Genomic DNA, 13,346 nt, shown 5'->3' on the forward strand with positions numbered 1-13,346 from the left:
ACGTTGCCGCTAGGGTAACGTTCCTTATACTGCGTCTGGCAGTTGTTCGTATCCTCGCACACTAGGGGAGCGAACAGAGGTAGGAGCTTTGTGCGGCTTATGCTGCTGTCCGTCTCTTTTGCACCACTAGAAGAGCGGACCTAGGCAGGTGCCATATCTAGTGGTTCGTGTCCTCGCACACTAGTGGAGCGAACGCAGGTAGGAGCTTTGTGCGGCTTACGCTGCTGTCCGTCTCCTGGCATCACTAGAGGAACGGACCTAGGTAGGTGCCATTTCACACTCACTGCTTTTGTCTCTGTGATCTTTAACAGAGACCATTCCACACACCCTCCAAGTACAGGAGGAATTGCTTTATTTTCTAATTATATTCCTCTGTGAGTTTAACAGAGGTATTGCACTCTGCACTTGTGCTATTATTATTTATAGTGGCATACTTATATACCCCTTATCCTCTGCCATAGTCTGCAGCAGAGTCTTTGCACGGTGGACCCTGACTGTCTGATATTCCGTTAGGTTTTATTATCAGACAGCCGCCCGTAACAGCAGGCCCATCCCCATCCACGGGTGCCACTGCGGCTGCGACCGCCGCTCCTCCAGCAGCTCCGTCAGGCGCAGACATCTTGTTTCCGTCCCCCTTAGCCTCTTTCCGGCTCCTCCTCTATCGGGGCGGGGTTTAGGCCTTCGCGCCTCCACTACTCAAGGAGACGCTCGAGCAGGAACTTTTCGCGCCCAAGATGGCGGCTTTTCAATATTTTCGGCCGGACACCTCCGGCGGTAACAAGGCGCACCTCTACCGGACGGCAGAGCGGTAAGATCCTGTTCGTGACGCCAAGTTGTCGCGGGTGGGGAGGGGACGCTGCGCTCTCCCACTGCTCGGGTCCGGCTGCCGCTGCTGCTGCGGCCGCTGCTGCTGCTCGGTGGTGGCTCGAGCGGTGGGCCGGATCCCGAGGACTCGAGCGGCGCTCCTCGCCCGTGAGTGAAAAGGGGATTTGATTGTGGGGATTTATTGTCCGTGACGCCACCCACGGTTGTGGTGATTTTAGTGGCACCACCGCTGCTCTGGACGGGGATCCCGGGAACGGTGACAGGGAGCAGCTTGGTTGTTATTTCTCCCCTCCGTGGGTAGGGGGTTGGTTGTCCTGGGGCCCGGTCTGTTTGGAAACCCAGGAGGTCCCCTTCACTAACGGATTTGGCAAATTTACGGCGACTCCTAGCCTTGCCGGGGTCCGAAAAGCCCCTGCCAGATGGTGCTGACTTCTCTTTGTGTACCGGTCCGGTACCGCCGGGCCACCGCCCGTCCACGGTCCTTACGGTAAACTCCGATCGGCCACTCCTGCAGACGGTCACCACCATCTGCCAACCTTGCTGCTCTGTCCGGGCCACACACCCGGACCAACTTGAGGCTGCTTAACTGTCACTTTTCTCCTCTCTCACTTTCACTTCTCAACTGTCCTCACTCATCTCCAAATCTAATCTGCCTGGTTTTCCCGCCTCCAGGACTGTGAACTCCTCGGTGGGCGGGACCAACTGCCTGGCCCACCCCCTCGTGTGATCATCAGCCCCTGGAAGGCAACAAGGGTTTTATGTACTGGCTTTGGTGTGCCTAACCGGGGTGTAGGGTGTGGTGGTGTAGTTACCTGTGGCCCCTGGCTTGTCCAGGGCGCCACAAATGCACCTCAGAGTAACTAAAATTTTGGGAGAATTTTTTGTTTTATGCCCAATAATTCTGAGATTGGTGGGGAATCTGGTCCGAAGACATCAAGCACAGCTGAAAAGCTCTTTTAGAAGAGCGCACACAGCGCAGAGCAGATGATTTAGAAAGTCATAGTCCTGTCTCCTGAGCTGTGCACTCCTAAGGGGTCTTTTGAGCGATTTACGGGGGTCTCAGGAGCAAGACCCACATCAATGTGCTCAGAATTAATGGACCTAAAACATAGATATCTCCCAAAAATTAAGGTATTTTAAATGTTTAATAGTGCTACTGCCTGCACCATCAGTACTGTGGTTCCTATATTTTCCGAAGTCTGATGATGACTGGTAAGAACTCCAGGTATCTTGTTACCATTGTTACAGACATACTAGGAGCTGCAGACAATTGCCAGATGTTGGGCTGGCTTTAGTTCTGGTGATGTAGTAGTGATTTGAGGTTGGTTATCATCTACCAATGGTGGTTCTGCTAATATTATCTTGATTTGAGGTTGGTTCTGGTAATGTTATCATGATTTGAGGTTTGTACTGATGATGTAATCATGATTTGAGGTTGGTTCTGGTGATATATTCATGTAGATGTAGCAATGCTTAATTTATTAGACTTGATAGTAGATCATTATGGTCAGTGTGCCAGACTAACAATATATTTGTCTTAATGAGGCTATACGTCAGCCAAACAAGTATTTGACTAAAGCCCCCATACACTATAGACAGCTGTCCCATCATTCAGCTGGCAGCTGTCTCTCTGACTCTACCATACACTATAGACAGATGTCCCATCATTCGGCTGGCTGCTATCTCATTGACTCTCCCATACGCTATAGACTAATGTCCCATCATTCAGCTGGCAGCTATCTCCCTGACTCCCCCATACACTATATACAGGTGTCCCATCATTTGTCTGGCAGCTGTCTCCCTTACTATCCCATACACAGAAGCGCTCATTTTGTTGACTGCTCTATGTTCTCTATGGGATATACACTACGAGACATCTCTGGCGGTGACTCATCTCTTAGAGAAAAAAGGATCCACAGTCCGAAATTGGACCTGCTGGGTCATCACTTCTCTGACGATCAGACTGTCGGCCGAGCCTGTCTATCTCCGAGTTCAGCCAACTGGAGTCTGTGTACGAGCGCCTTAACTACAATCTGAAGGGAATGTGAACGGTTAGAGTCTGTGCATACCATGGCTTTTACACATCTGCAAATCTATTGAGTTTTTCAGGCGGAGGACAGGTTAGGAAACACTGGCATCTTTTTTTAAATTGAAATTGTATTAAGCGCTAGTCAGCAACTTCTTGGTGGCAGCATCATGAAAAATGGTTTAGTTACCTGTGTTAACCACTTAAGGGGGCTTTACACGCCACGATATCGTTAATGTTTTATCGTCGGGGTCACGCCGTTAGTGACGCACATCCGGTGTCATTAACGATATCGCAGCGTGTGACACTTTTGTGCGACCTAAAACGATCGCAAAAGTGGCACAAATAGTTTGCCGTGGAGAGGTCGTCCTAAAACCAAAAATCGGTCACCTCTCATTAGCGATGTTGTTCCTCGTTCCTGCGGCAGCACACATCGCTGTGTGTGACACTGCAGGAGCGAGGAACATCTCCTTACCTATCTCCATCGCCAATGCGTAAAGAAGGAGGTGGGCGGGATGTGGGCTTCTATTGGACGCCTGCCGTGTGACGTCGCTGTGACGCCGCACGACCCGCCCCCTTAGAAAGGAGGCGGATCGCCGGCCATAGCGACGTCGCAGGGCAGGTAAGCCGTGTGACCGGGGAGCGCAATTTTGTGCACGACGGGAAGCGATATGCCCGTGTCGCACAAACGAGGAGGCGGGTACGCTACCGATATTGCTACCATGTAAAGCCCCCTTTAGTGTCTTTGAAAATCTGAAGTTGTTAAAATAAGCTAAATAAACCTGAACGTATGCGCAACAAGTGCTGATCTTCATTCTTATAGCGTTTAGTACTTGTTCAAGTGTGTTACATTGTAGATTGGCCTTTAATAGATGTCGTGTGCACAAAATCATAGGGTGAGTTGTCAGTAAGGGGCATGACCACTTAAAGTGCCTAGGGCAGCATGAAATCAAAATACAGCCCTCCCGATGCACCAGCTGCATTGTTCACTTCCTCATCTGCTGTCTTCTTCCACTGAGACCCGGCTGTCAGCTGGGAACACCGTCAGTACTGCCTCTACCAGCGTGCGCTTGTATTCACATATTCACCCACTCCAGTGATGGAAGTAAGGATGGTATGTTGTTTTTGTAGCATGGTTTCAACAGGGTGGCCACCCAGTAGTCAACACTGTTAACAATCCTGGCAACTGAACAGGCACAGCAGCATGTATTGAATCATGAGTGATATGCTGCCCAGAGGCAATGACAAGCTGTATTTGATGTTGGATTTGTGATCTGTGTCCTCTGTATCACCCAGCCATTCTCCAGTGATGCCCATGAGTTTCTTTGAATGCCACCCTGCTGTGACCACTGTTTCTCCTCATTCTCATCCTCCAAAACTGTCCCCTGGATTGATAGTTGTGTACCTAACCACTGTTGGTACAGGAAACCACCCTCTGAGCCATGTGACGATAACAGGCTTGATAATGGCGTGAATGGTACCTGTTCCTCCTGCTCCTCTTCCTCCTTTGCCACCACCTTGTCCATCTACACCTCAAGTATTTTTTAAAGAAGGCATAGAAGTGGGATAGTAACGCTGATGATGGCGTCATCTGCACTGGCCATGTTGGTGGAGTATTCGAAGCAGCGCAACAAAACACACACATCAAGCATAGAGCCCACTCGTTGGTGGTGAAGTGGTGTTGTTCCGCAGGGCGACTTACCCATGTGTGCTACAGTTGAAACTCCACTATTGCCTGCTGCTGCTCGCATGGACTCTCCAGCATATGTAATGTGGAGTTCCAACTTGTTGGTACATCACATAATAGGTGGTGAGCGGGAGGGAAGAAATTATGCTACAGCACAGACAGGTGAGAAACAGCAGGGTGAGAACACCAAAAGCTTGCACACACTGCTCGCACTTTCAACAGGAGCTCTGACATATGCAGGTAATTTTTAAGGAAGCTCTGAACCATACCTCCCAACTTTTAAAGAAGGAAAAGAGGGACAAAGTTTGCAGCGCGTGTAGCGCGCCGCGGCAATTTTTTAGGCCACGCCCCCTAACCACACCCATTTCACAGTCACGCCCATATCCACTCCCCATCCACACCCATTCAGCACGGACACGCAGGCAGCCGGCGGGCCTCCAGCACGGACCCGCAGGCAGCCGGCGGGCCTCCAGCACGGACACGCAGGCAGCCGGCGGGCCTCCAGCACGGACACGCAGGCAGCCGGCGGGCCTCCAGCACGGACACGCAGGCAGCCGGCGGGCCTCCAGCACGGACACGCAGGCAGCCACAGTGAGGCGGCCGGTCGCCCGCACAGTGAGGCGGCCGGTCGCCTTCACAGACAGGCGGCCGGCCGCCCGCCTTCACAGACAGGCGGCGGGCCGCCCGCACAGAGTGGCGACCGGCCGCCCGCACAGAGAGGCGGCCGGCCGCCCGCACAGAGAGGCGGCCGGCCGCCCGCACAGAGAGGCGGCCGGCCGCCCGCACAGACAGGCGGCAGGGGGGCGCCCGCACAGACAGGCGGCAGGGGGGCGCCCGCACAGACAGGCGGCAGGGGGCGCCCGCACAGACAGGCGGCAGGGGGGCGCCCGCACAGACAGGCGGCAGGGGGGCGCCCGCACAGACAGGCGGCAGGGGGGCGCCCGCACAGACAGGTGGCGGGCCGACCGCACAGACAGGCGGCCGGCCGACCGCACAGGCAGGCTCCGGCCGGGGGTGAGGGGGGAGGGAGGGAAATCAGCGCTGGGGAGATTAGTTTACTGTACAAGCAGCAGCACAGGCAGCGCTCCTCTCTATGCCACGTCTACTAGGATGGTAGGAGGGAAAAGCAGGGAGGCGGAGAGAGAGTGGGTGGGCGGAGCCCGGGAGCCGGCCGTCCCGCCCGTGGCAACGGGACAAACAACGTAAAGCGTGAACGTCCCGCTGTATCCGGGACGGTTGGGAGGTATGCAGCATGTTAGAATGTGTATATAAGATCCCACTGGTGGTGGCCGCAGCTTATAGGCCCCAAATCTGGTGACAGGTTCCCTTTAAAGTGAACCTGTCAGGTGCAATATGCACTCAGAGCCAGGAGCAGTTCTGGGTACATATTGCTAATCCCTGCCTAACCATCCCTGTATACACTAGCATAGATAAAGAGATCAAGAACAAATATTTTTAAAGATCTTATATCTTATGCTAATGAGCGCGGGGACTAGTCACAAGGGCGTTACTTCACTTGGCTAGTCGGCTCGCATAGCATGTTAGCATGTTATTACGCCCCTGTGTAAGTACTAACACGCTATGTGAGCCGACCTGCCAAGTGAAGTAACGCCCTTGGGACTAGTCCCCGCGCTAATTAGCATAAGATATAAGCTCTTTAAAAATACTTTTTCTATAGATGCCTTTATCTATGCTAGTGTATACAGAAACAGTTAGGGAGGGATTAGCAGTATACACCCAGAACTGCTCCTGGCTCTGAGTGCAGATTGCACCTGATAGGTTCCCTTTAAAGGGAAACTGTCACCAGAAATTTAGCAAAAAAAATAAAAGATTCCCCTCTGCAGCTCCTGGGCTGCATTCTGGAAAGGTTCCTGTTGCTATTGTGCCCCCTTTGAGACCTAAAAAAATACTTTATGAAGTCTTACCTTTTTGTATGCAAATCTGTTTTTATGGTCACGGGGGCGGGCTGCCTGGCGTCCGTTATTCCCCCTCCTGCCGCTGTACGCCGTCCCCCATTGCTCATTTCCATACATGAGGACGCCTTCCTCATGTAACTGTCCTCCTGAAGTTTTGTGCATGCCCAGTGCCACTCTCGCGGGACTGAGCACTGTGCAAAGTGTGAACGCTTTTGAGGTGATTGCGCAGGCACGAGATTATGGGCGGCGCTGTGATTGTCATCAGCAGCGTCATCCAAGTACCCACCCATAATCTCGTGCCCGCGCTTCTCACTCTGCCTCCACCGTTATGCGCAAGCACTGTCCATATGTGTTACATCTCGTGGATCTCCTGAGGCAGTCTCCCATTCCTTGCCTGCCACGAGCGTTCCTGCTCAGCAGCGCCAAAGGTCTGCCAGACTGCGCAGTGTGCAGGAGATGCCTTCTCAGAGAGGCAGCAGAAGGGTGACACCTAGTGGTTCTCCTGTTACAAGGAGTGAAGCGGTCTCCCATTCCTGGCCTGCCGCAGACTCTCCTGCTCAGCGGCCCCGAAGGTCTGCGAGGCTGCGCAATGTGCAGAGGTTTACTGCTCAGGGAAGCAGTGAGATTCCCATTATCTCTGCACATTGTGAGACCGAGGATCCCGCCTCTATTTCCCAGAGGCAGGAGGGTGAGCATGTGCAATGCGTGGTGGGTCCTGATTCGCTCACTGACGTCACACGGCTTGATGACAAGGCTGGTGACGTGGTGAATCCTGACTGGCCAGGCTGGGACGTCGTGGACCCTGATTGGGTCAAGTCCGTCATCTCCGCCTCGCGCCCGCCCTCGGGTGGAGCTGCACCTCCTTAAAAGCTCCCCCTGCCATCATGGCGGCGCGTGACTGTCCTTCTATGTTTGGATGTCTGGCAGCGTGCTGCCACGCCACTGCTCAGGCATTACTGTCTCTTGTGGGCTTGGCCCTTGCTGCTCCGGCAGTACCTCGTTTGCAGGCCGTGTTCCTGCCTTGCTGCTCCGGCAGTACCCCCGTCAACAGGCCGTGTTCCTGTCCCAGGTGAGCTCCTCAAGTCTCCTTTGGACTCACCTGGTTATTGAAAGCACACGTGCGTGGGCACCTCTGTGCTACCCTCGTGCCATATTCTCGTGACTTCCACTGGCACACGTGCGTGGGCATCTCTGTGCTTCCCCGTGCAACAGGTACACCGAGCCGTGAGATCTGTGCCATACAACCCTCACGGGTTAGGGCAGATCGGTGTACATAGATCGTCTGTGACATTCCAGACGATCGCTAGCAGCAACCCGCTCACTCTTCACCCACCATAGCGGCGGTCCCTTACACCGCACAGTGGACCTTGACCGGCGGAAGCAGTCCATTTCCCATCTTGGCACGCTTCCCCGGGTCCCCCTCGTAACACATATGAACCATGTTACCTATTACCGTGGGCGCGAGATTATGGGCGGCGCTGTGATTGTCATCAGCAAAGTCAACCAAGTACCCGCCCATAATCTCGTGCAAGCGGTAATAGGTAACATGGTTCATATGGCCAGCACTTGCGCATAACAATGGAGTCAGAGGGAAAAGTGCGGGCACGAGATTATGGGCGGGTACTTGGTTAACGCTGCTGATGACAATCACAGCGCTGCCCATAATCTCGTGCCTGCGCAATCACCTGAAAAAGCGTTCACATGCGCAAAACTTTGGGAGGACAGTTACATGAGGAAGGCGTCCTTGTGTATGTAAATGAGCAATGGGGGACTGCGTAAAGCGGCAGGAGGGGGAATAACGGACGCCAGACAGCCCGCCCCCGTGACCATAAAAACACATTTGCATACAAAAAGGTAAGACTTCATAAAGTATTTTTGTAGGTCTCAAAGGGGGCACAATAACAACAGGAACCTTTCTAGAAGCAGCCCAGGAGCTGCAGAGGGGAATCTATTACTTTCATTGTGAAATTTCTGCTGACATGTTCCCTTTAACTGGTAGGGGAGCCAGGATAAAGCAGAGCTGAAGCTGTTGGGAAGCTAGGACCCAGCAGCTCCACAGGCAGGAGACCACTGATCGGTAAGCTAATAGAAGCATTGGCAGATGCCTACTCTGCATAGGTTATTACTGGCCAGTGCTATCTGCAGGAGAGAGAAGTGCTGATTGCACGGTCTCCTCATCAGCTTCCTGATTCCCCGTGTGTCTGCAGCAGTGAGAAGCCGCACGCGGGGAATCAGAGAACAGCTGCAGAGAAACGCAGGCTTCGGGACTGGGGATGTCCGCTCTGGGGGAGGGGGGGTCGCTCTGCTGCAGGGGGGTCGCTCTGCTGCAGGGGGGTCGCTCTGCTGCAGGGGGTGATTCATACCTCAGCAGCAGTCACAGGAGTTTCAAGGTGCACGCTCGACTCTGTAATGAATAGAAGGGAGAAACAGCGAGGCGGGGCTACAGTGGGTGGGTGGAGCCCGGGACAAACAGCCTCACGGGCGGGACTCGGGATCAAAGGCTCAGAAGAGGGACTGTCCCGCTGTATCCGGGACGGTTGGGAGGTATGCCTGAACCTTTGAGATATCACCCATTATCACACACCAGCAGGGTGGCCTTGAGATTCACTGGCAACATCCACTGTTGTTTGTATGTTGCTTGATTTCCATTCTCACCTCCTCCGTGGTGGGGGATTTGTCCCCTAAACAGATGAGTTTCAGAAAAGTCTGCTGTCATTTCCCCCTGGCTGTACTGAAATTGGTACTTGGCAGGTCTTAGGGGCACTTTCCACACTACGACATCGCAAGCCGATGCTTGCGATGCCGAGCGCGATATTCCCCGCCCCCGTCGCAGCTGAGATATCTTTTGATTGCTGGCATAGCAAACATTATCGCTACGGCAGCTTCACATGCACTCACCTGCCCTGCGACGTCGCTCTGGCCGGCAAACTGCCTCCTTATTAAGGGGGCGGGTCGTGCAGCATCACTGCGACGTCACATGGCAGGCGGCAAATAGCAGCGGAGGGGCGGAGCAGAGACCCCTGCCCACCTCCTTCCTTCAGCATAGTTGGCATGAGCTGCGGTTAGCAGGTAAGGTGATGTTCCTCGCTCCAACAGCTTCACAAACAGCGATGTGTGCTGCCGCAGTTGTGGCGCCCCTGACCTGGTCAGGCACCACTGAGTACTGCACCCATGCTGGGGACAGTACAAAACAGGTAATCCAGAAGGCTGACCGAGGTGTGACTACACAGGCGCATAGTGATCAGGTCTCACACATGTACCTTTGGGAGGACCCCTGGGGATCCCAGGAGGGGGTAAAAGCCTTCACCTCCACTTGAGGAGTGGAGGGGGCAAAGCCTCCATCTCCACTCAAGGGGTGTGGTAGAGAGCCTGGTTGCTAGGTGACGTAGGCAGGCACAAAGGGAAAAGAGAAGGAGGAGTAAACAGTCTGAAGCAGAGTGTGGAGGAGTGAGGAGCATGGCAGTGGAGCTCAGACAGGAGCAGCAGTGGAGGGGACATACTAAAAAGAATGATGAAAAGGAATAAATAAAAAGAATGAAGATAATAACTTATTAGGTGTATATTATATAGATGTATAAAAGGTTTCTTGAGCAAGTTAAACATGGAATGATCATGAAATATCTGTAGATAATAATAGAATGAACACATATGGCATATAACCAGGTGTATATTATGTTACCTGAGCATTATAGGTGTGGAATGATCATGAAATATATGTAGATAATAGGAGAATGAACGCATATGCCATATAACCAGGTGTATATTATGTTACCTGAGCATTATAGGTGTGGAATGATCATGAAATATCTGTAGATAATAGGAGAATGAACACATATGCCATATAACCAGGTGTATATTATGTTACCTGAGCATTATAGGTATGGAATGATCATGAAATATCTGTAGATAATAGGAGAATGAACACATATGCCATATAACCAGGTGTATATTACATTACCTGAGCATTATAGGTGTGGAATGATCATGAAATATATGTAGATAATAGGAGAATGAACACATATGGCATATAACCAGGTGTATATTACGTTACCTGAGCATTATAGGTGTGGAATGATCATGAAATATATGTAGATAATAGGAGAATGAACGCATATGCCATATAACCAGGTGTATATTATGTTACCTGAGCATTATAGGTGTGGAATGATCATGAAATATCTGTAGATAATAGGAGAATGAACACATATGCCATATAACCAGGTGTATATTACATTACCTGAGCATTATAGGTGTGGAATGATCATGAAATATATGTAGATAATAGGAGAATGAACACATATGGCATATAACCAGGTGTATATTACGTTACCTGAGCATTATAGGTGTGGAATGATCATGAAATATATGTAGATAATAGGAGAATGAACACATATGGCATATAACCAGGTGTATATTACGTTACCTGAGCATTATAGGTATGGAATGATCATGAAATATATGTAGATAATAGGAGAATGAACACATATGGCATATAACCAGGTGTATATTACGTTACCTGAGCATTATAGGTGTGGAATGATCATGAAATATCTGTAGATTACAGAAGAATAAACGCATATGGCATATAACCAGGTGTATATTATGTTACCTGAGCATTATAGGTGTGGAATGATCATGAAATATCTGTAGATAATAGGAGAATGAACGCATATGGCACATAATCAGGTGTATATTATGTTACCTGAGCATTATAGGTGTGGAATGATCATGAAATATCTGTAGATAATAGGAGAATGAACACATATGCCATATAACCAGGTGTATATTACATTACCTGAGCATTATAGGTGTGGAATGATCATGAAATATATGTAGATAATAGGAGAATGAACACATATGGCATATAACCAGGTGTATATTATGTTACCTGAGCATTATAGGTGTGGAATGATCATGAAATATATGTAGATAATAGGAGAATGAACACATATGGCATATATCCAGGTGTATATTATGTTACCTGAGCATTATAGGTATGGAATGATCATGAAATATATGTAGATAATAGGAGAATGAACACATATGGCATATAACCAGGTGTATATTACGTTACCTGAGCATTATAGGTGTGGAATGATCATGAAATATCTGTAGATTACAGAAGAATAAACGCATATGGCATATAACCAGGTGTATATTATGTTACCTGAGCATTATAGGTGTGGAATGATCATGAAATATCTGTAGATAATAGGAGAATGAACGCATATGCCATATAACCAGGTGTATATTACATTACCTGAGCATTATAGGTGTGGAATGATCATGAAATATATGTAGATAATAGGAGAATGAACACATATGGCATATAACCAGGTGTATATTACGTTACCTGAGCATTATAGGTATGGAATGATCATGAAATATATGTAGATAATAGGAGAATGAACACATATGGCATATAACCAGGTGTATATTACGTTACCTGAGCATTATAGGTGTGGAATGATCATGAAATATCTGTAGATTACAGAAGAATAAACGCATATGGCATATAACCAGGTGTATATTATGTTACCTGAGCATTATAGGTGTGGAATGATCATGAAATATCTGTAGATAATAGGAGAATGAACGCATATGGCACATAATCAGGTGTATATTATGTTACCTGAGCATTATAGGTGTGGAATGATCATGAAATATCTGTAGATAATAGGAGAATGAACGCATATGGCATATAGCCAGGTGTATATTATGTTACCTGAGCATTATAGGTGTGGAATGATCATGAAATATATGTAGATAATAGGAGAATGAACGCATATGGCATATAACCAGGTGTATATTATGTTACCTGAGCATTATAGGTGTGGAATGATCATGAAATATCTGTAGATAATAGGAGGATGAACGCATATGGCATATAACCAGGTGTATATTATGTTACCTGAGCATTATAGGTATGGAATGATCATGAAATATCTGTAGATAATAGGAGAATGAACACATATGGCATATAACCAGGTGTGTATTATGTTACCTGAGCATTATAGGTGTGGAATGATCATGAAATATCTGTAGATAATAGGAGAATGAACGCATATGGCATATATCCAGGTGTATATTATGTTACCTGAGCATTATAGGTGTGGAATGATCATGAAATATATGTAGATAATAGGAGAATGAACACATATGGCATATAACCAGGTGTATATTATGTTACCTGAGCATTATAGGTGTGGAATGATCATGAAATATCTGTAGATAATAGGAGAATGAACGCATATGGCATATATCCAGGTGTATATTATGTTACCTGAGCATTATAGGTGTGGAATGATCATGAAATATATGTAGATAATAGGAGAATGAACGCATATGGCATATAACCAGGTGTATATTATGTTACCTGAGCATTAAAGGTGTGGAATGATCATGAAATATCTATAGATTACAGTAGAATGAACGCATATGGCATATAACCAGGTGTATATTATGTTACCTGAGCATTATAGGTGTGGAATGATCATGAAATATCTGTAGATAATAGGAGAATGAATGCATATGGCATATAACCAGGTGTATATTATGTTACCTGAGCATTATAGGTGTGGAATGATCATGAAATATCTGTAGATAATAGGAGAATGAACGCATATGGCATATAACCAGGTGTATATTATGTTACCTGAGCATTATAGGTGTGGAATGATCATGAAATATCTGTAGATAATAGGAGAATGAACGCATATGGCATATATCCAGGTGTATATTATGTTACCTGAGCATTATAGGTGTGGAATGATCATGAAATATATGTAGATAATAGGAGAATGAACACATATGGCATATATCCAGGTGTATATTATGTTACCTGAGCATTATAGGTGTGGAATGATCATGAAATATATGTAGATAATAGGAG

The sequence above is a fragment of the Anomaloglossus baeobatrachus genome, chromosome 7 (assembly GCF_048569485.1).
Source record: "Anomaloglossus baeobatrachus isolate aAnoBae1 chromosome 7, aAnoBae1.hap1, whole genome shotgun sequence".
NCBI classification, from domain to species: domain Eukaryota; kingdom Metazoa; phylum Chordata; class Amphibia; order Anura; family Aromobatidae; genus Anomaloglossus; species Anomaloglossus baeobatrachus.